The sequence below is a fragment of the Malania oleifera genome, chromosome 13, assembly GCF_029873635.1.
Source record: "Malania oleifera isolate guangnan ecotype guangnan chromosome 13, ASM2987363v1, whole genome shotgun sequence".
Classification (NCBI taxonomy): domain Eukaryota; kingdom Viridiplantae; phylum Streptophyta; class Magnoliopsida; order Santalales; family Ximeniaceae; genus Malania; species Malania oleifera.
The window spans coordinates 65,739,940-65,759,731 of record NC_080429.1 but is presented as its reverse complement, the minus strand read 5'-3'; the positions used below and the strand labels follow the sequence as shown (position 1 = coordinate 65,759,731).

The 19,792-nt window shown below is 37.0% G+C and overlaps 1 non-coding gene across 1 annotated transcript; it reads left to right on the top strand.

Annotated features, from left to right (window-relative positions):
* The first annotated feature begins 13,371 nt into the window (after positions 1–13,371).
* LOC131147038 (small nucleolar RNA Z247) lies at positions 13,372–13,510 on the top strand. Its single transcript, XR_009134569.1, has one exon. It is a non-coding gene; the product is annotated as a small nucleolar RNA Z247 (small nucleolar RNA).
* Positions 13,511–19,792: the final 6,282 nt, after the last annotated feature.

Here is a 19,792-nt window from a genome sequence, read left to right as displayed (position 1 = left end):
GGAAAAGATACGAAAAATCCCCGTATGTACCAAAAATTCCCTATACGCACGCTGACGTGACGCCAATACCAAGAATTTGCGACTTCCCAAGGTACGGCTGATTTAAATGTGCATTCATTACATTTTTACAAGAAGGACAACATTCCAAAATGACTACAACGTCATTTCAAAAAAAGCATCAGACTGACACCCCCCCATAAATGAGAACATCTCATCAAACAGGGGAAGCCTAGTAAATGAGCATGACCATTAGGCGAAACGGCCCAACTGACAAGCATGACTCGTGAGACCAACAATAGCCCAGCAAATGAGCACAACTCATTAGGCACAATAGGCCCAACTGACGAGCACGGCTCATGAGGCTATCTAGCCCAACAAATGAGCACAACTCATTAGGTGGAACAAGCCCAACTGACGAGCACATCTAATGAGGCCATCAAGCCCAACAAATGAGCATGACTCATTAGGCAGAACAGGCCCAATAGACGAGCACGACCCGTGAGGCCATCAAGCCCAAAAACATGTGCACTACTACTAAGGCAGACAAGGTATAAGTGCCCCAGGGATCAACTCAACCCAAATGTCTTAGAGAATAACTCGTCAAAAACTGTCCGAGTGAGTGGCTTGGAAAAAATGCCCCAAGTAGTAGCTCGGCAAAAACATGCTTCATAGAGCAACTCGGCGTAACCTACTCGACAAAGTTGCCCCATAGAGCAACTCAGCAGAACCTGCTCGACAAATTGCTCAAGAAAGCTGCTCGGTAAAATTTGCTCGGCAGAATTACTCCATAGAGCAGCCCAACAGAACTTGCTCATCAAAATTGCTCAAGAAAGCTACTTGGCAAAACTTGCTCAGCAGAATTACTCCATATAGCAGCTCGATAGAACCTGCTTTGCAAAATTTCTTAAGAAAGCTGCTCGGCAAAACTACTCGAAGAAGCAGCTCGATAAAATCTCCTCGAAAGAATATGCTTGGCAGAATCACTCCGTAGAGCAGCTCGGCAGAACCTGCTTAGCAAATTACTCAACAAAGTAGCTCGGTAAAACTGCTCGAAGAAGTAGCTCAGCAAAATCTGCTCGACAGAATCTGTTCGGCAAAATTACTCCATAGAGTAGCTTAACAGAACCTGCTCGGCAAAATTTCTCAAGAAAGCTACTCGGAAAATTGCTCGAAGAAGCAACTCGACAAAATCTACTCATAAGAATTACTCCATAGAGCATCTCGGAAAAGCCTGCTCGGCAAAATGGCTCCATAGAGCAGCTCGGTAGAAACTTGCTTGGCAAACAACCATGGAGTAGCATCTCGGAAAAAATTGCTTCAGAGGGCAACTCGACATAATCTTCTTGACAAAAAGGACTCCATAGAGTAGCTTAGCAGAGTCTTCTTGGCAAAAACCTCGGAGCAACAGCTCGACAAAAATTGCCCAAAGGAGTAGCTCGGTAGAACCTGCTCGGCAAAATTCGCTCCATGTAGCAACTCCGCTCGGAATACCTTCTCGGCAAAAAGGACTCCATAGAGTAGCTCAGTAGAAGTCTTCTCAGCAAAAACCTCAAAGCAACAACTCGGCAAAAATTTCCCAATGAAGCAGCTCGGCAAAATTCGCTCCATGTAGCAGCTCAACTTGGAATACCTGCTCGGCAAAAAGGACTCCATAGAATAGCTTGGCAGAAGTCTTCCCAGCAAAAACCTTGGAGCAACAGCTCAGTAAAAATTGCCCAAGGGAGCAGCTCGGCGGAACCTGCTCGGCAAAATTCACTCCATGTAGCAGCTCAGCTCGGAATACCTACTCAAAAATATATATATATATATATATATATATATATATATATATATATATATACACATAATGTATTTCGAAGATAAAGGACAAAAATGCAAGAACATGGGCATATTTTCAAAATTCCTTCCAGAAATTTGAAACTAAGGGGGGGAAACTGATATGCCCAAAATATATCAGTTAATAGGAGTGAGTCAACACCTAAGTCCTCACCCTGCAAGTCAAACCTTCTGGCAAGAGCAATCAACTCCAAACCAATAAAGAGAAGGAGAGATCCACGCCGGAGACTTAAAATAGTCGGAGTGATGCATGCGAACACTTTATAACCAAGAGCGATTCACGCCCCCGCGCCATAAAGACGAATCAACCCAATAGTCAACTTCAGCCCCTATAAGAAGAGACGCGGGGAAGAGGGCAAGGTAAGTGATACCTCCATTCTACTATTGCATTCAACCTCTTTAGAACATTCCTCTTACTTAGGCATCAGAGTGATCCCCCGGAGTACACCCCGGGTCCTCCAAGCCTTTCTGCTTTTATCCTTTTCAGGTCATCGGAGATCTAGGAGCAGTCTCATTGGTCATCACCAACTTTATCCTGCAACATACTTTGTTGAATCAGGTGTAATCCCAAGAGGGGGGGTGAATTCGATATTAAAAAAAAAATTAAGCCACTTAATTTCCTTTTACAAACTTCTTATAAATTTACCAACTACTTCTTGTTGCTCAATTATGTATGTGTGTGGCAATCCTATCTATACATACAATATACTCAATTTAAATACAATGTGGAAAACAAAGAGCAGAGGGGAGAGAGAAGACAAACGCGATTTTACGAGGTTCAGCCGGCTTGGCCTACGTCCTCACCTTGAGCAACCACTCAAGGATTCACTAAAACCCTGCTCCTTAAAGTGGGACGAAGCTTCCCTTACAAACCGTTGCTTACAAGAGGTACAGCTCCCTCCTTATCCGCTGCTCACAAGAGGTACAACTTCCTCCTCACACCCGGTTCACAACCCGAACCATGTTTACAATGAAATCTGAAAATAACACTCAAAACAATGCTTCTAACAAAAGCTTGTGAGTACAATTCAATTTCCTAGCACATTAACATATGATATAACTTGAAGCTCGTGAATGAATGAAAACGATAAACTCGTTTTATGTATGATATGCTTGAACACACAAATCCCTATTTAATCAAAACTCCCAAGTGAAATATATTTGGAATGCTTCGAAGTCAACTAGGGTTCTTGATTCACTTTGTAAAGATGCACAAGTATATTTGAAGCAAACTAGTTAGCAAAAAAAAAAAACTTTGTCTTGAAGACAAAACACAATAAACTCACAAAGTTTCTTTCAAAGTTCAATCTTTCCACCAAACTAGATTTTTCAATAAAAAGACCCTATGAACAATATATATATATATATATATATGTTTATATACTCTTGATTCCAACAATCAATGAACCAAGCTAACAAGATTTTCTCACAAAATGATTTTTTTTTTTACAAAAATCAACTTTTATATGTGTATGCACACTCAAGATTAAAAAAAAAAAACTCTTTCTAAAGATACTCAAGAAAACAGAAGATGTGATGAGAGGTTCTTGAGAAATAAAAACTTGAAAGATCAAACTTCAAGCTCCTGAACTGACTTCGGGCGCCTGAGGTTCCAAGGTCAGGCGTTCGAAGAGCCTCGGTCAGGTTCTATCTTCTCCATTTAATTCTTCACGCTACTGAACGTAATCTTCAGGCAACCAAAGAAATTCTTCAGGCACCTAAGGTTTGAGTTCAGGCGACCGAAGTCCCCATTTTCTCAAATTTTCATTTCTAATTAAAAATTTGCTTGGCTCCTTTTCTTGAGTCTTTTATAAAACATATTTTTCATGATTTTCAAAACATTTCAAGGTCGATGAGAGTTTCCTAATGATGTACATGAAATGCATGAATCCTAAAATCATTCTAAGTTATAATGAGCCTCAAATTAAATCAGATGAAAATGTAAGTACATGAATTCTAAATACCCTTTCACAAGATATTCTTGAACTTTGTCGCTTGCATCTTGATTCTCGTACTCTTTGAGTTCCATGGATCTTGCCAAGATTTGTTAACTTTCCGTGCATGCTTAGTGTAAGTTATGTTCACAAACTCAATGCAGAGATCAAATATCAAGTGATTTTTCATTATCAAAACAAGATTGGACTCGTAGAGTCAACAATCTCCCCCTTTTTGATGATGACAAATGCACGAGCAATATATATATATATATATATATATAATGGGTTACGCCTAACAAGGCTCCCCCTCAAATAATGCATCAAATATTCAATGAATGACAATATGCTCATGTTCATACACATAGTGTTTAGCCTGAATCCAAATGAAATATGAAATATGCTCATAATGAATGTAATATGCTAGATTTCTCCCTTTGAATATCTCACCCTTTGCAAATTAGTTTTACCAAGACTCTTTGCTTCCATTTTATTATTTTTGCTTTTTCCATATTTTCTCCCCCTTTTGACATCAACAAAAAGGTGTAAACAAATAAAGTATGAGTAGACGCAACCTTATGTTCTTCTCCCCTTAGAGATCTTAAGGTTTTGAATGTGTCCAAATGTTGATACCAAATATTAATTATATGGACTTCCAAGTGATTAAGTCGTAAGAGATGTTGCTCCCCCTAAATTATATCATCTAACACGATTCTAAGCAACCTCTCGACTATGCATGAGACCTAATTCATGCCTAATTTGGATAAATCTATCCTCCGCAAGTGGTTTCGTGAATATATCAGCCCATTGTTCATCCGTGCAGACAAACTCTAATGTTACATCCCCTTTTTGCACATGGTCACGAAGAAAGTGATGTCATATTTCTATGTGCTTAGTTCGTGAATGTAATATGGGATTCTTTGAGATATTTATTGCACTCGTATTATCGCATCTTATGGGAATTGTTTCGTAGCTTAATCCAAAATCCTTCGGTTGTTGCTTCATGTAAAGCGTTTGAGCACAACAACTACCTGTCGCTATGTATTCAGCTTCAGCTGTGGAGAGAGACGGAATTTTGTTTCTTGGAAAACCAAGAGACCAAGGAGTGTCCTAAGAAGTGACAAGTACCACTAGTGCTCTTCCTATCCACTTTACTACCCGCATAATCAGCATCTGAATAACTAAGAATCTCAAATGATGTGTGCTTAGGATACCATAACCCAATGTCCATGGTTCCTATCAAATATCTAAGTATACGTTTAACAGCTAGCAAGTGAGACTCTTTTGAAGCAGGTTGAAATCTAACATTATATCTAGTCTACTAGCAGTCAGGTATAACAAGCTACCTATCATTCCACGATATAGTTTGACATCTACCGATATACCTTGTTCATCTTTATCTAATTTCAATGAAGTGCTCATAGGTGTACCTAGTATTTTTCCGTCTTCCATGTTAAACTTTTTGAGTAGGTCTCTAATATACTTTGATTGATTTATGAATATTCCATGATTTGCTTGTTTAATCTGAAGTCCTAGGAAGAAATTTAGTTCACCCATCATGCTCGTCTCAAATTCATTTTGCATTGTATTGGCAAATTCATTACACAATTCTTTATCGGTAGCACCAAATATGATATCATCTACATATACTTGCACTAGGAGAATATCATCTTTCTTAGCCTTTATGAACAGGGTTGTATCTATCTTTCCTCTTATAAATCCATTTTCTAATAGAAATCCGCTTAGCCTTTCATACCAAGCTCTAGGAGCTTGCTTTAAACCATACAAGGCCTTTGTTAGTTTATAAACATGATCTGAATTCTTATGGTTTTCAAACCCTAGGGGTTGTTCTACATACACTTCCTCATTTATGTAGCCATTTAAAAATGCGCTTTTCACGTCCATTTGATATAGCTTGAAATCCTTAAAAGCTGCGTATGCTAATAACATTCGTATAGCTTCCATCCTAGCTACAGGGGCAAATGTTTCTTCAAAATCTATACCTTCTTCTTGGTTATATCCCTGAGCTACTAATCTAGCCTTATTTCTCACAACTATTCCATTTTCATCTTTCTTATATATCCATTTGGTCCTTATGATTGACTTATCCTCTGATCTGGGAACTAAAGTCCATACTCTATTTCTTTCAAATTGATTTAATTCCTCTTGCATGGATAGCACCCAAGATTCATCCTATATAGGTTCACTCACATTCTTAGGTTCTTCTTGTGATAAAAATGCACAATGACTGATCATGTTCCTAAGAGAGGAGCGAGTGGATACTCCACATAATGGTTCGCCTATTATTTGATCTATGGGATGATTCTTTATGTATTTCCATTCTCTAGGTGGTTCATTAGCCTCATTTGTAGTTTGATCAATTTCAATGGATGGTTCATTAAGTTCAATTTTCTTTTCTGAATCATTCTCAATTGATAGTTCTTTTAGTTCCTTGTTTAATTCAGGTTCATCTTCTTCAATTCTTTTGGAGAAGGGATTTGTCTCATTGCACACTACATGAATAGATTCTATGATCGTCAATGTTCGTTTATTATATACTCTATAGGCTTTACTATCTAAGATATACCCTACGAAGATACATTCATCAGATTTTACATTGAATTTTCCTAAATGCTCATTGTCTCTAAGCACAAAACACTTATAGCCAAAAACATGAAAATATGATATGTTTGGTCCATGGTCATTCCATAACTCGTAAGGAGTCTTATTAAGTGATGGTCTAATTAGAACTCTATTTAGTACATAGCAGGCGGTATTCACTGCCTCGGCCCAGAAGTATTTGGGTAATTTATGTTCGTTAAGCATAGTTCTGGCCATTTCTTGTATAGATCTATTCTTTCTTTCAACTACACCATTTTGTTGTGGTGTTCTAGGAGCTAAAAAATTGTGGGCAATTCCTAATGAGTTACAATAGTCTTCCATGTCTTGATTTTTAAACTCTCTACCCCTATCACTTCGAATTTTGGTAATTGTGTATCCCTTTTCATTTTGTACTCTCTTGCATAGATTTATAAAATTTTCACATGCTTCAACTTTATGACCTAAGAATAGTACCCATGTGTATCTTGAGAAGTCATCAACTATGACAAAAACGTATGATTTTCCTCCTAAAGTCTGAATTTAGTTTGGTCCAAATAAGTCTAAGTGCAGCATTTGAAGTGGCCTAATAGTGGAGATCTCTTTCTTCTTCTTAAAGCTTGTTCTTGCTTGTTTTCCTAGTTGGCAGGCATCACAGATTTTATCTTTCACAAATTTTTGTCTTGGGCAATCCCTTAACTAATTCTTTCTTAACTAATTTTGAAATTAAATCCATGTTTGCGTGTCCTAGTCTCCTATGCCAAATCCAACTTATTTCATTCATAACAGATAAGCATGTTATACTTTGTGAAGTTAGGTTATCAAAACTTGTGGTGTATACGTTTTCATGTCACTTAGCAATGAACAGTGTCTTATTATCAGTTTTGTGTTCAACTATGCACTTGTCATGTTCAAATGATACTTTGTAGCCTTTATCACATAGTTGACTTATGCTCAATAAATTGTGCTTTACACCTTCAACTAATAAAACATCATCAATAATGAGTGAGGAATCATTACCAACTTTAACGACACCTGTGATCCTTCCCTTAGCATTATCTCCAAAAGTAACAAACCCTTCATCCTTGAGTGTAAAAGATGTGAATTTTGATTTGTCTCCGGTCATGTGGTGTGAGCATCCGCTATCCATATACCATCTATCTTTTGAAGATGTGGATCTTAAGAAAATCTGCAAGACACAATTAAACAACTAGCTTTGGTACCCAGATTGTCTTGGGTCCAGGAGGGTTAGTGCTAGATTCACCTTTAACCTTCCATACTTTCCTAATTTTTACATCTTTGTTTTTGAAAGGACAGTCAAATTATATGTGACCCAACCTTCTACATTTGAAGCATGTAGTATATCTATAATGATTCTTAGTTGGAACAAATGACTTTGATTCTTTTGTGAAATACCCCATGTAAAGTTGTCTTTTCCTTATATTTTTTTTACCATTAAAACCGAGCCCTTTTTTTCTAAAGAATTTATTTGAGATCCTAAGAGCTTTTCAAAATTGTTTTGTCCTTCAGTAAATTTACAGATAATTTTAAATTTGTTTTTCAAGTCCTTTTCTAACTCCTCAATTTTCAAATCTTTATCCTTTACGAAAGATGCATGGGATTCATTTTGGTGTTCAATAAGATTTGAAAGTTCTTTGACTTTACTTCTTAACTCAGAAATTTTCTTTGTTTTCTTCTCAAGCATTTTAATAGTGTATAGGTATTCTTGTTTCAGTTCATCATATGATATCATATCATTTTCATTTTCAGATTCACTAGAGTAGTATGAAGATGATGAACGAGATGATTGTACCTCAATGTCATCATATTCCATTAGACACAAATTGGCAACCTCGTCGTCGCTAGATTCAGATTCTGAACTGCTAGTGATGTGTGTATCCCAGCCGACTTTCAATGCCTTCTTCTTTTTATTCGAAGCTTTTATGAGTTTGGGGCACTCGGGCTTGATGTGTCCAACTTCTCGGCAATTGTAGCATGTTGATGGATCCTCCTTCTTTTTCTTCATGCTTTGCTCTCCTCTTCCGATTTAGAGTTCCAAAATTTTCTGTTGAACTTTTTGTTCTTCTTCAAGAACTTTCAAACTTGTTTGTTAGCAAGGCCATGTCATCATCCGTTTCAGAATCGCTTCCTTCACTTGAATAGCTTGATGATGCCTTAAGTGTAGTGACCTTCTTAGCTTTGCCTTGTTCATTTTTCCTCTCGTTTATCGCCAACTCATAGGTGATGAGTGATCCAATGAGTTCGTCCACCGACATCTCCTTGAGATTTCTCCCTTCTGCTATTGCAGTAGCTTTTGCCTCCCACACTGGAGGTAATCCCCTGAGTATTTTCCTGATCAACTCATAAGAGGGGTAAGTTTTTTCAAGAGCATTTAAAGAGTTAATGATGTGTGTGAATCTAGTGTACATGGATTGTATGGATTCATCAATCGTCATTTTAAATGCTTCATATTCACTAGTAAGCATGTCTATTCTGCTATCCTTTACTTCCTTAGTGCCTTCATAAGTCACTTCTAATTTTTCCCAAATTTCTTTAGCTGAGTTACATGTTATTTCCCTATTAAATTCATTGACATCTAGTGCATAGAAAAGTATATTCATGGGTGGCATTACTTTGAACTGACTTCCAATCCTCTTTAGTATATTCATCTTCAGTTTTAGGTACATTAATCTTATCAATGACTATCATGGGAATGTGATTTCCTTTAGTCACAATTTTCTAGACCTTCCGATCTACGTTCAGTAGATATATGTTCATCTTACGTTTCCAATAGGTGTAATTTACACCACAGAAAATGGGTGGTCTAGTGGATGAGTGTCCCTCACCAAATGGAGTTACACCAATGTGTGTCATGTGATCATTTTACAAATTAACTATACCAAATGTTGAATCAAGTGTAATCCCAAGAGGGGGGGTGAATTGGATATTAAAAAAAAATTTAAGCCACTTAATTTCCTTTTACACACTTCTTATAAATTTACCAACTACTTCTTGTTGCTCAATTATGTATGTGTATGGAAATCCTATCTATGCATGCAATATACTCAATTTAAATACAATGCGGAAAATAAAGAGCAGAGTGAAGAGAGAAGACAAATGCGATTTTTCGAGGTTCAGCCGACTTGGCCTACGTCCTCGCCTTCAGCAACCACTTAAGGATTCACTAAAACCCTGCTCCTTAAAGTGAGACGAAGCTTCCCTTACAAACCGCTGCTCACAAGAGGTACAGCTCCCTCCTTATCCGCTGCTCACAAGAGGTACAGCTTCCTCCTCACACCTGGTTCACAACCCGAGCCGTGTTTACAATGAAATCTGAAAATAACACTCAAAACAATGTTTCTAACAAAAGCTTGTGAGTACAATTCAATTTCCTAGCACATTAACATATGATATAACTTGAAGCTCGTGAATTAATGAAAACGATAAACTCGTTTTATGTATGATATGTTTGAACACACAAATCCCTATTTAATCAAAACTCCCAAGTGCAAATATATTTGTAATGCTTTGGAGTCAACTAGGGTTCTTGATTCACTTTGTAAAGATGCACAAGTATATTTGAAGCAAACTAGTTAGCAAAAAAAAAAACTTTGTCTTGAAGACAAAACACAATAAACTCACAAAGTTTCTTTCAAAGTTCAATCTTTCCACCAAACTAGATTTTTCAATAAAAAGACCCTATGAACAAAATATATAAATATATATATATATATATATATATATGTTTATATACTCTTGATTTTAACAATCAATGAACCAAGCTAACAAGACTTTCTCAAAAAATGTTTTTTTTTTTTAACAAAAATCAACTTTTATATGTGTGTGCACACTCAAGATAAAAAAAAAAAACTCTTTCTAAAGATACTCAAGAAAACAAAAGATGTGATGAGAGGCTCTTGAGAAATAAAAAATTGAAAGATCAAACCTCACTAGACGATTGAGGTACAGTTGAAAGAGATAATGAAACCCCTTTGATTTTCCAAAGAGATTTGCCCAATGAAGATGGAAGGAGTGCAGAAAATCAACTCTAGGGTTCAAGTCTTGCAATCAGATGTATATTTTTCTTGTTGTGTGTCTTAGCTTTCTTCTAGGGTTTAGACATTTAGTATATATAGTAAATGACCCTTAGGATTGATCTCGGCCGTTGGATCAATCAGATGGCTCGCGAGTTCACTTAATAAAAATATGGTTTTTAGCAGCCCCGCGACTTCAGGCGCCTGAGGGTAAAGGTCCAAGCAACCGAAGTTCCTTAAGCCTTGAAAAATCAAGTTGGAATACAGGGTCAGTCGACCAAAGTGGTGACTTCAGGCTCCTGAAGTCACTTCGGGTGCCTGAGGTTCCAAGGTCAGGCATTCGAAGAGCCTCGGTCAGGTTCTATCTTCTCCATTTAATTCTTCACGCTACTGAACTTAATCTTCAGGCAACCAAAGAAATTCTTCAAGCACCTGAGGTTTGAGTTCAGGCGACCGAAGTCCCCATTTTCTCAAATTTTCATTTCTAATTAAAAATTTGCTTGGCTCCTTTTCTTAAGTCTTTCATAAAACATATTTTTCATGATTTTGAAAACATTTCAAAGTCTATGAGAGTTTTCTAATGATGTACATGAAATGCATGAATCCTAAAATCATTCTAAGTTATAATGAGCCTCAAATTAAATCATATGAAAATGTAAGTACATGAATTCTAAATACCCTTTCACAAGATATTCTTGAACTTTGTCGCTTGCATCTTGATTCTCCTACACTTTGAGTTCCATGGATCTTGCCAAGATTTGTTAACTTTCCGTGCATGCTTAGTGTAAGTCATGTTCACAAACTCAATGCATAGATCAAATATCAAGTGATTTTTCATTATCAAAACAAGATTGGACTCGTAGAGTCAACATACTTCATATTAAAATACCATGAGAAAATATTTTGAAACTCATTAGGAGTATTATGGACTTAGAGACCTAATTTTCAAAACTTTGAAAAATGTTTTAATAAGTAATTAAAGCAATAGAGCAAGGAGTGTTTGGAAAATACACTGAAAAAACCTTCTTCTTCTTTTTTTTTTGTCTGTCCAGACGACTAAAGGTTCACTTCAAATGGCTAAATAATTTCCTAAACAGATTCTGAAGAGGCATTGTAACCTAAGACATTTGAACTGGATCCTCAGATGGCTGAAGTGTCACCTTAGACGTCTGAATAGGATCTTCAGATGGCTGACCCTGTATCAGTTCAAATTCTTCAATGTTTTTGAACTGTTCAGATGACTGAACCCAAAGGCCTCAACGACTTAACACTGTTAACGGCTAGATTTTTTAAATATTCTGATTTCAAATTTAAACTTCTTGTGCCCTAATCTTTCTAAAACCTTGGGGGACACTCCAAGTAAACTTGGGCAGCACGAATGAGAGTATTTCTAAGCCGATAAATACATGGTTTATGAAAATCAAACTTACCAAGAATTGAATAATCTCTCAAAGCTTTCTCTCTCTCTCTCTCTCTCTCTCTCTCTCTCTCTCTCTCTCTCTCTCTCTCTCTCTCTCTCTCTCTCTCTCTCTCTCTCTCAAAGCTCTCTTTCTACTGCTTTATGCTTTGAATTGCTGCAAATTAACTGAGTGATTTCTGAGTGTATCACAACTTCTTTGAGGTAAACAAATCAAGTTCTTGATTCTATTCAAGAGAAGGAAACCGGTGATAAATTTCTTGAGCTTCAAATTAAATTCTTTTAATATTTTACAATGAAGTATATAGAGTTGAAATTGTACTAACTTGCTCTTCTTGAGAGTGTTTCTTGTGCATATAAATTCTTTTTGATTCTCTTATAGACTATGATGAGTCCAAGGTATTTGGATTTTTGAACCAAGTGAGGGGATATTGCTTGAAAAGGTGACTACGCTAGCCTATTGAAGGAGTGTTAAGTGTGGAGTATCACTTGTAACTGTGTTGTTCCGCCTGAAAAGGAACTGATTTAGTGGAATCCTATGGTGGTTTATCGAAGGTGAGGACGTAGGCTGGGGATAAGCCGAACCTTGTAAAAATCGTGGTTTCACTCTCTTTCCCTTTACTCTCTTTAATTTATAGCATACAATAAACTGTGTGGATGTTTTAAATTCTTAATCATAAATACTACGAAGTTTGGAAATTAAATAAACTAAAGTTTAAATTGTTTTTGGGCTTGTAGAAACCAAAAGAGAGTACGTTGGTTGATCCATACTTTGTGGAAACCATAAGGAAGTACGTTGATTGATTAACACCTAAAGAATCTTTAACTGAAAATTTATTTAAAGTCTAAGCTTTTGGAAAGAGTGTTGGATTTTATATTGCACTTCATTTTGAGAAAGCAAATTCATTAATACAGGGCTTTATATTAGCAAACTTGCATTATCAATCTTTACTTTAAGAGGTTGAATCAAAATCATATATACAGGGCTACAAACAAACAAAAACTAAATTCTTGTAAAAAGCTTAATCTTTTATCTTGGTTTGGATATTGTGGTTGATTGGACAATTGATTGGTTTGATTGGTTGATTAAGTTTTATTTTATTGTGTGGTTTTGGATTGAATAAGAATTAAGCATTTGTTGTGTGATTGCTAAATCAACAAGAAGTTAAAGAATTCATAAAAAGAATTTAAAAGAAATTTTAATAACCCAATTCACCCCCCCCCTCTTGGACTACACCTTTGTTTTCACTCATCCTCTCAGCATAGGTGCTATTATTAAAATTCTCAATCCCTAATATCATCCATGGCTTCATCAGGATTCTTTAGTCCTAGATACCATCAATACTTCGCTCACTGAAGATGTTCTCACTCAAGTCATGTCTTATACAACCTCTCATGAGGTATGGCTTGCACTTGAACAAATTTTTTCTTCACTTTCCCATGCTAAAGCAATTCAGATTCACACTCAGCTGCTAGAAAATGTGTTATGTCTATCAATGCATATTTTCTCTCCATAAAGAGAATGGTTGATGAGCTAGCTCTTGCTGTGCAGCCACTCAAATGTGATGACATAATCACCAATGTGCTTGCAGGACTTGGCCAAGATTATGATTTATTGGCTTCAACAATTACTTCTCGACCTGATCCTGTCACCTTGGAGGAACTTTATTCACTGCTTCTCATCTGTGAGTCATGAATAAATCACAATAATCAATCCCTTCAGGTTCCTGCCTCAGTAAACATAGCCACCAAGCAACCTCAACAGCAATAGCAATCCACCTTTGGGCTAGTTGCAAATTTTCAGTCATCTAACCGTGGTCAGGGTGGCTACCATGGCAGAGGACGTGGTAGTCGTTCAAACTCTCGTGATCCAAATCAATCAAACTCTTTTATATGACAGGTATGCTTCAAACTAAGACATACTACAAAAAAAAAATGCTATCATCGCTTTAATCATTCTTATCAAGACCAAAAAACTCCTAAAAATCAGTTGCAAGCCATGGTTGCTACCCACTATCAACATTCTAATAATGAGTGGCATCTTGACACAAGAGCCACCCATCATCTCACCAATGATGTGAACAATATTCATCTTCAAAATGAAGACTATAACAGTCAAGGTCACATCCAGGTGGCCAACGGTGCAGGTTTGAAAATAATGCAAAGTGGCACTTCCACTCTCTCATCTCATTCCAAGTCTTTTGTACTTAATCAAATTCTGCATGTCCTAGATGTTCACAAAAATCTTCTGTCTATTCAGCATTTTTGTCTAGAAAATAATGTTTTCTTTGAATTTCATGCTTCTTTCTTCCTTGTGAAGGATTACTTAGGGACCATCCTGCTTCGTGGACCACTCAGTAATGGTCTTTACAATTTCTCATCTTCACTTGCCTAGTCGCAAGCTTTATCTAGCGTTCGTGTGTCTGCCAATATCTGGCATCATCGTCTCGGCCATGCTTCATTTCTAGTTATCAATAAGTGTTGAAATTGGTGTGATTTCAAGAGGGGGTGAATTGGGTTTTAAAACAATTTTTTTAAATTTAAATATTTGTCGATTCACCACAGTTCATATCCCATTCAATATACACGCATGTATGTAAAATAATTTTAACCATGAAAGTAAACATACACGTGTGCAGTATATGTTAGAAAAGGTGTATTCCCAAGAGGGGGGGTGAATTGGAAATATTAATTTTTCTCCTAGGTTAAGTTAGAAGTCAATATGTTTCGGTAACCTAGGGTCCTTCTACACGGTTCCAAATGTGCTGATAAATAAAATACGTGGAATTTAAATCATGCACATCATTCATACAATAACATATATGTGCGGTAAATATAAAGTGCTGAAATGTAAATAGACACACGAAATGTTATCGGGGTTCGGCCAACTGTGCCTACGTCCCCGCCTCTAGCTCGCAAGCTAGAGGATTCCACTAATAGCTCACTTAAGGGTGGAGCGACACCGTTTACAACTAGGTCAAATTAACACAGGGCTGACCTCAACCTTAACCAGGTCAATTAGTGGGGCTGACCTCAACCTACACGCCTTAACAGGATGACGCACCTAGCTTTCCTAACCGGGTCTAAGCCAATCTAGGACTATTCCAGGGCTAGTCTCCCTCTTCAGGCCCGTGCCTGGATATACAAAAAATGTATATATAAATAGATGGTACAGTGATTGTGCTTTCGTGTAAAGCAGATATGTACCCAAATGCGCGCAATAACATACACCACAATATGATATAATAAGTAAGCTCAATGTGGTCTTAAGATGTCTACTCTCAAATAGATTTACTATCGATGTAATTCGTGCGTGAGAGTGCAAACCTATATGATCTTTGTATCACTAGATATTCAATCTAAATGCTCAAGCGAAGATATTAACCACACTTCATATATTTCAATCAACAAATTTTCTCAATACATATATGTATATGAAGCTCTAGCAATGTATAAGTTTGGTTTGCAAAAGGAGTTTAATCTTTGTATTCAACTATAGATATAAATCAATGAATATTGCAACAAAGATTTTTCTCACAAAAAAAAATATCTCTTTAAAGATTTATCAAGACAAACCACACTTGATATTTGAAAATATTTTGAAATGGTTTTTGCAATCCACACCAAATACAAACTTCACAAGGTATTGCAATGAATGTGCAATACTTGGAAGTTTAATATAAGTCTTCTTAGGAGAGACTTATTAACAAAGTCCCCTAAGAATACTTGGGTTAGCTCTCAATTAAAATCGTCAAAAACATTTACCACACATGGGAGAGCAACCCTAGAAAGCAACAACACTTAAATCACACTTACAAAAATATTTGAGTGGAAGATCTAGTAAGAATAAGTGTTGGAGGATGAGTATTATAAACTTTGGGATTTTTAGAGAATTTCTCCTAATCAAAGATTGCTAATCCATACATTTTAATTTTCTCAAATGAACTCATATATATAGGCATGGGAGAAAATATGACCGTTGGGGACCTATTGGGTATTCTTAGGAAAGTTTAATGATGTTTAAAGCATTTTAACCCTGTTTAAAAAATATCAACTGCGATAAAAAATCAGGGCAACCCGAGAGGTCCGGTCGACCAGAATAGGTTCGGTCGACCAAGTCCCATATGGTTCGGTCGACCAGGGAACTTTTGAACTAAGGGCACGGTCGACCAGGAAAGGGCGATTTCCCACCATGCCAATTTGAACTGCCTGGTTCAGTTGACCAGACCACTGGAAATTCTCCCGAGGACCCTCCGGTCGACCAGGTAGTTGGTGTATAAAAAGGATCGATCGACCAAATGGTCAAACTTTTGACCCCAAGGGATTTCGGTCGACCAGGGCCTTTTGAACTACCTGGTTCGGTCGACCAGGTGGTCAAATGTTGACCAATAATGGTTTTGGTCAACCAGGTATCTATGAACAACTTGGTTCGGTCGACCAAATGGTCAAACTTCGACCCAGGGAGGTTTCGGTCGACCAGGGCCTTTTGAACTACCTTGGCTGGTCGACCAGATGGTCAAACTTTTAATCCAGGGAGGTTTCCGTCGACCAGGCCAAAATGAACTGGCTTGGCTGGTCAACCAAAAGTGCATCGTGTGTGCATTTCAGTCCCGTATCAAAACAAATAAGCCCTATTCAAGTGCCTAACAAAAATATGTGAAAGTGTGTGTGTCTTAGGGTCACTTGGGGTCCAATTTGAAGACACCGAAAAAGTCCAGTGTCGGTCGACCGAAGGGAATACCCTAAGGTCTTTCTAAGGTCATTTTTTATTTGTATCTGGTTTAAGCTTACAAAAAAAATCATGCATGTGATGTGTGTGCTTATTACAAACCAATCCCTATTTACTATTACAAACCTTTCCGACTTAAATATTACAGACTCGAATATAAATTACAACAAATAAATTATATCTAGGGTCTTCAAAGTCTTCGTTTTCCTCCAGGTCTCCGACTGTCGTCATAGGATACTACCAAGATAAACTTGCACATCAACTCGGCAGTCATTAAATACCTGAGTATTTGTCATAATCAAAACAGGGTATGACCCATAGGGTCAACAGTATATCTTATTTAAATCAAATGTGTGTATGCAAATAATTATGACATTAAATAAACATACTTACACATGCTGAAATTAGAATGTGGGAATTTAAATTAGATAGAGAGAGATCAACACACAATATTTGTTATCAAGGTTCGACCAAACCAGCCTACATCCCCGCCTTGGGCATACCATCAAGGATTCCACTAACCCTGCTCACTTAAATGGGCGGAGCAGAAGCCGTTACAACCTCTCCGTACAGGGCGAGGTAAATCCCAGCTCAATTACAAGGCTGAGCACAACTTGTCTCCCTTATAAGGCAGAGACTCCCCAGTTCAATTTTCGGGCTGAACCCAACCGATCTCACTTACGGAGTTGAGACTCCCCAGTTTAATTAACGGGCTGAACCCAACCGGTCTCACTGATGAGGCTGAGACACCCCAGTTTAATATGCAGAATAAACCCAACCGGTATAATAAAAACTATCTTTGTACATATAAAAAGCTTCTGAAAATACAAGCAAAGATGTACACGTTTAAACTCCAAATACATGCACTCTCTTATGATATGATGTAAACTCAATAGAGTAAGGGTTTTTTTCTAAAAATTATTTTGTAATCTTTGAAAAGAATATATATAATAAATGCTTCAAAGATTCGGCCCCTAATAAAAATTTTCTCCTAAAATATATTTTAATAAAAACTATAAGAGAACATAGGGATATGCTCTAAAAATATTTTTGCAAAAACAATACATATGTGATCTTTGATGTGAACTAAATATGCAATAAAAACTTCAAAGCTCAAAATGTAATAAATGTTTTCTCCAACAAATATTTGCAATAAAAGATATTTGGAGAAGATAGGATTTATTCTCAAAAGTTGTTTTTGCAATAAATACAATCAAAATAAATGCCCAAATAAAATACTCTCTTAAAAATGTTTTCAAAGAAAGAATCAAAGAGAGTTTGAAGAATATGAAAAGATTTTCCCAAAGAAAAGATTTTTGCAATAAAAATAGGTTTGGGGGAACTTTGATTAGGAAAAGCCAAAATAAATTTGAGAGAAAATTATGGCCAATCAAAGTTGTTAATCTAAGCAAATGAAGGGGTATTTATAGTTTTTCTAAAAAATATGAATGTTGGGGACACGGAGGTCATTTTGAAAAAAGATTAATAACGTTTAATTAAAATTAACCTCCGTTAACCACAATAAATGATTGGCAACCCGAGAGGTTCGGTTGCCCAACGCTTAAAGTCGGTCACCCGAACACTCACAATGGCCAAGAGGCAACTTTTCAGTTCGGTCAACCATGGAAATGACCGGTTAGCTGAGCCAAGAGATTTCCTCAGGGCTTCGTGGTTTTGGTCCCCCGGTGAGGGGCTCGGTTTGCCAAGATGGTATGTTCGGTCGACCAAGGATATTTTGAACTGATAGCTCAGTTGGCTAGGGCGGGTAAAAAAAGTTAGCTTTAAGGTTCGGTCGATCATAGAATATTCGCTCAAATCTGGGTCGGTCGCACGAGCCAAGTCAAAGATTTGACTTCCTGCTTGGTCGGTCGATCGAGGCATTTATAACGCCAAAGGTTGGTCTGTAATGACCCGAATAATAATGGTATTTAAATAATAAAGAGGGAGGGAAATGGAAACAGAAGAATTCGTCGACGACATTACACTTTGGGAGTAATAACTGAGGAATTTAGATCAAGGAATCGTCGGCGAATATAGGGGATTCGTCGATGAAGATAACATAGGGTCTCATCGACGAGGGTGAGCTTCGTCGACGACAAGATACCGAGAGGGGTTTTTGGATAACTCTGAATTTCATCGATGAAGAGGAGAGTTCGTCCACGAGGTGACGTGGCTCGTCGACGAAGGCCAGTGTATAAATAGACCAAACTTCATTTTTAAGCATAATTTTCGGCGCAAAACCCTCTCTCTCTCTCTCTCCTCCCTTCGGTTCTCCACTCTTCTCTCTTCAATTTCGGGCCGAACTTCCGCTGGTTCAAGGATCTGAAGCCATCACAATGCTCTTAGAGAAGTTCTCTACATATCTGTCGGAGCGGATCATTGGTGGAACTCCGTTGAAATTCATCCCTAAGTTGAGGTAAGACTTTTTATTTGAAATTTGGTCTTTCCACAGTTGAAGGAATTGATGTGCTCAAATAAATATTGAAGTTTAGTTCTGGAAATTATCATTTTCAGGGTAGTGCTTAGGGTTTCCTATAGGTGTAAGACCAGTATTATAGAGGGGCTTTTCAGTTGTCAGGTAAGGGGATAAATTAAAACAGTTATTTTCCATTGAAATTACTATTATTTAATAGTAGAATAATTTTCAGAAAGCATGTGATTATGTATAAGTATAATAGAGAAAATGTAAGTTTGGAAAAATACTGCAATTGTACATGAAATGTGATTTCAGAACGAAATATATGATTTCATTCAATTCGTGTGGCGTGAATATTATTATTATTATTATATATATATATATATATATATATTATACCATGTCAAGTTAAATTTACAAAATAAGCACATTTACAAATATTTTTGGGAATAACAAGATAAACATAGTAAATTATGATTTCAAAATAAATGATATGTTCGGCGCAAGGCCGTATTTGTTATTTGCCGCGGGCCCATCGTACTTACAAACATTTTTGACTCGGCAGTGGTCAGCCAGACATTGTCGGGTCCCGCCTTCGGGCTGCACAACCCATCATGGGGGGTAATACATGACATCAGCTAGCTATACATCCTAGGTAGTTTTCAATATTATAGATTATATCAGATAATACATGATTTGTACGATTACTTGGAAGTATGGAATTATTTGTTTATCTAATCATGTTATGATTTATGTTTTATGGTATGTGAAATGTAAGGTATATGTATTACAACATTAAATATTCATGTTGCCACACAGCTAATTTTA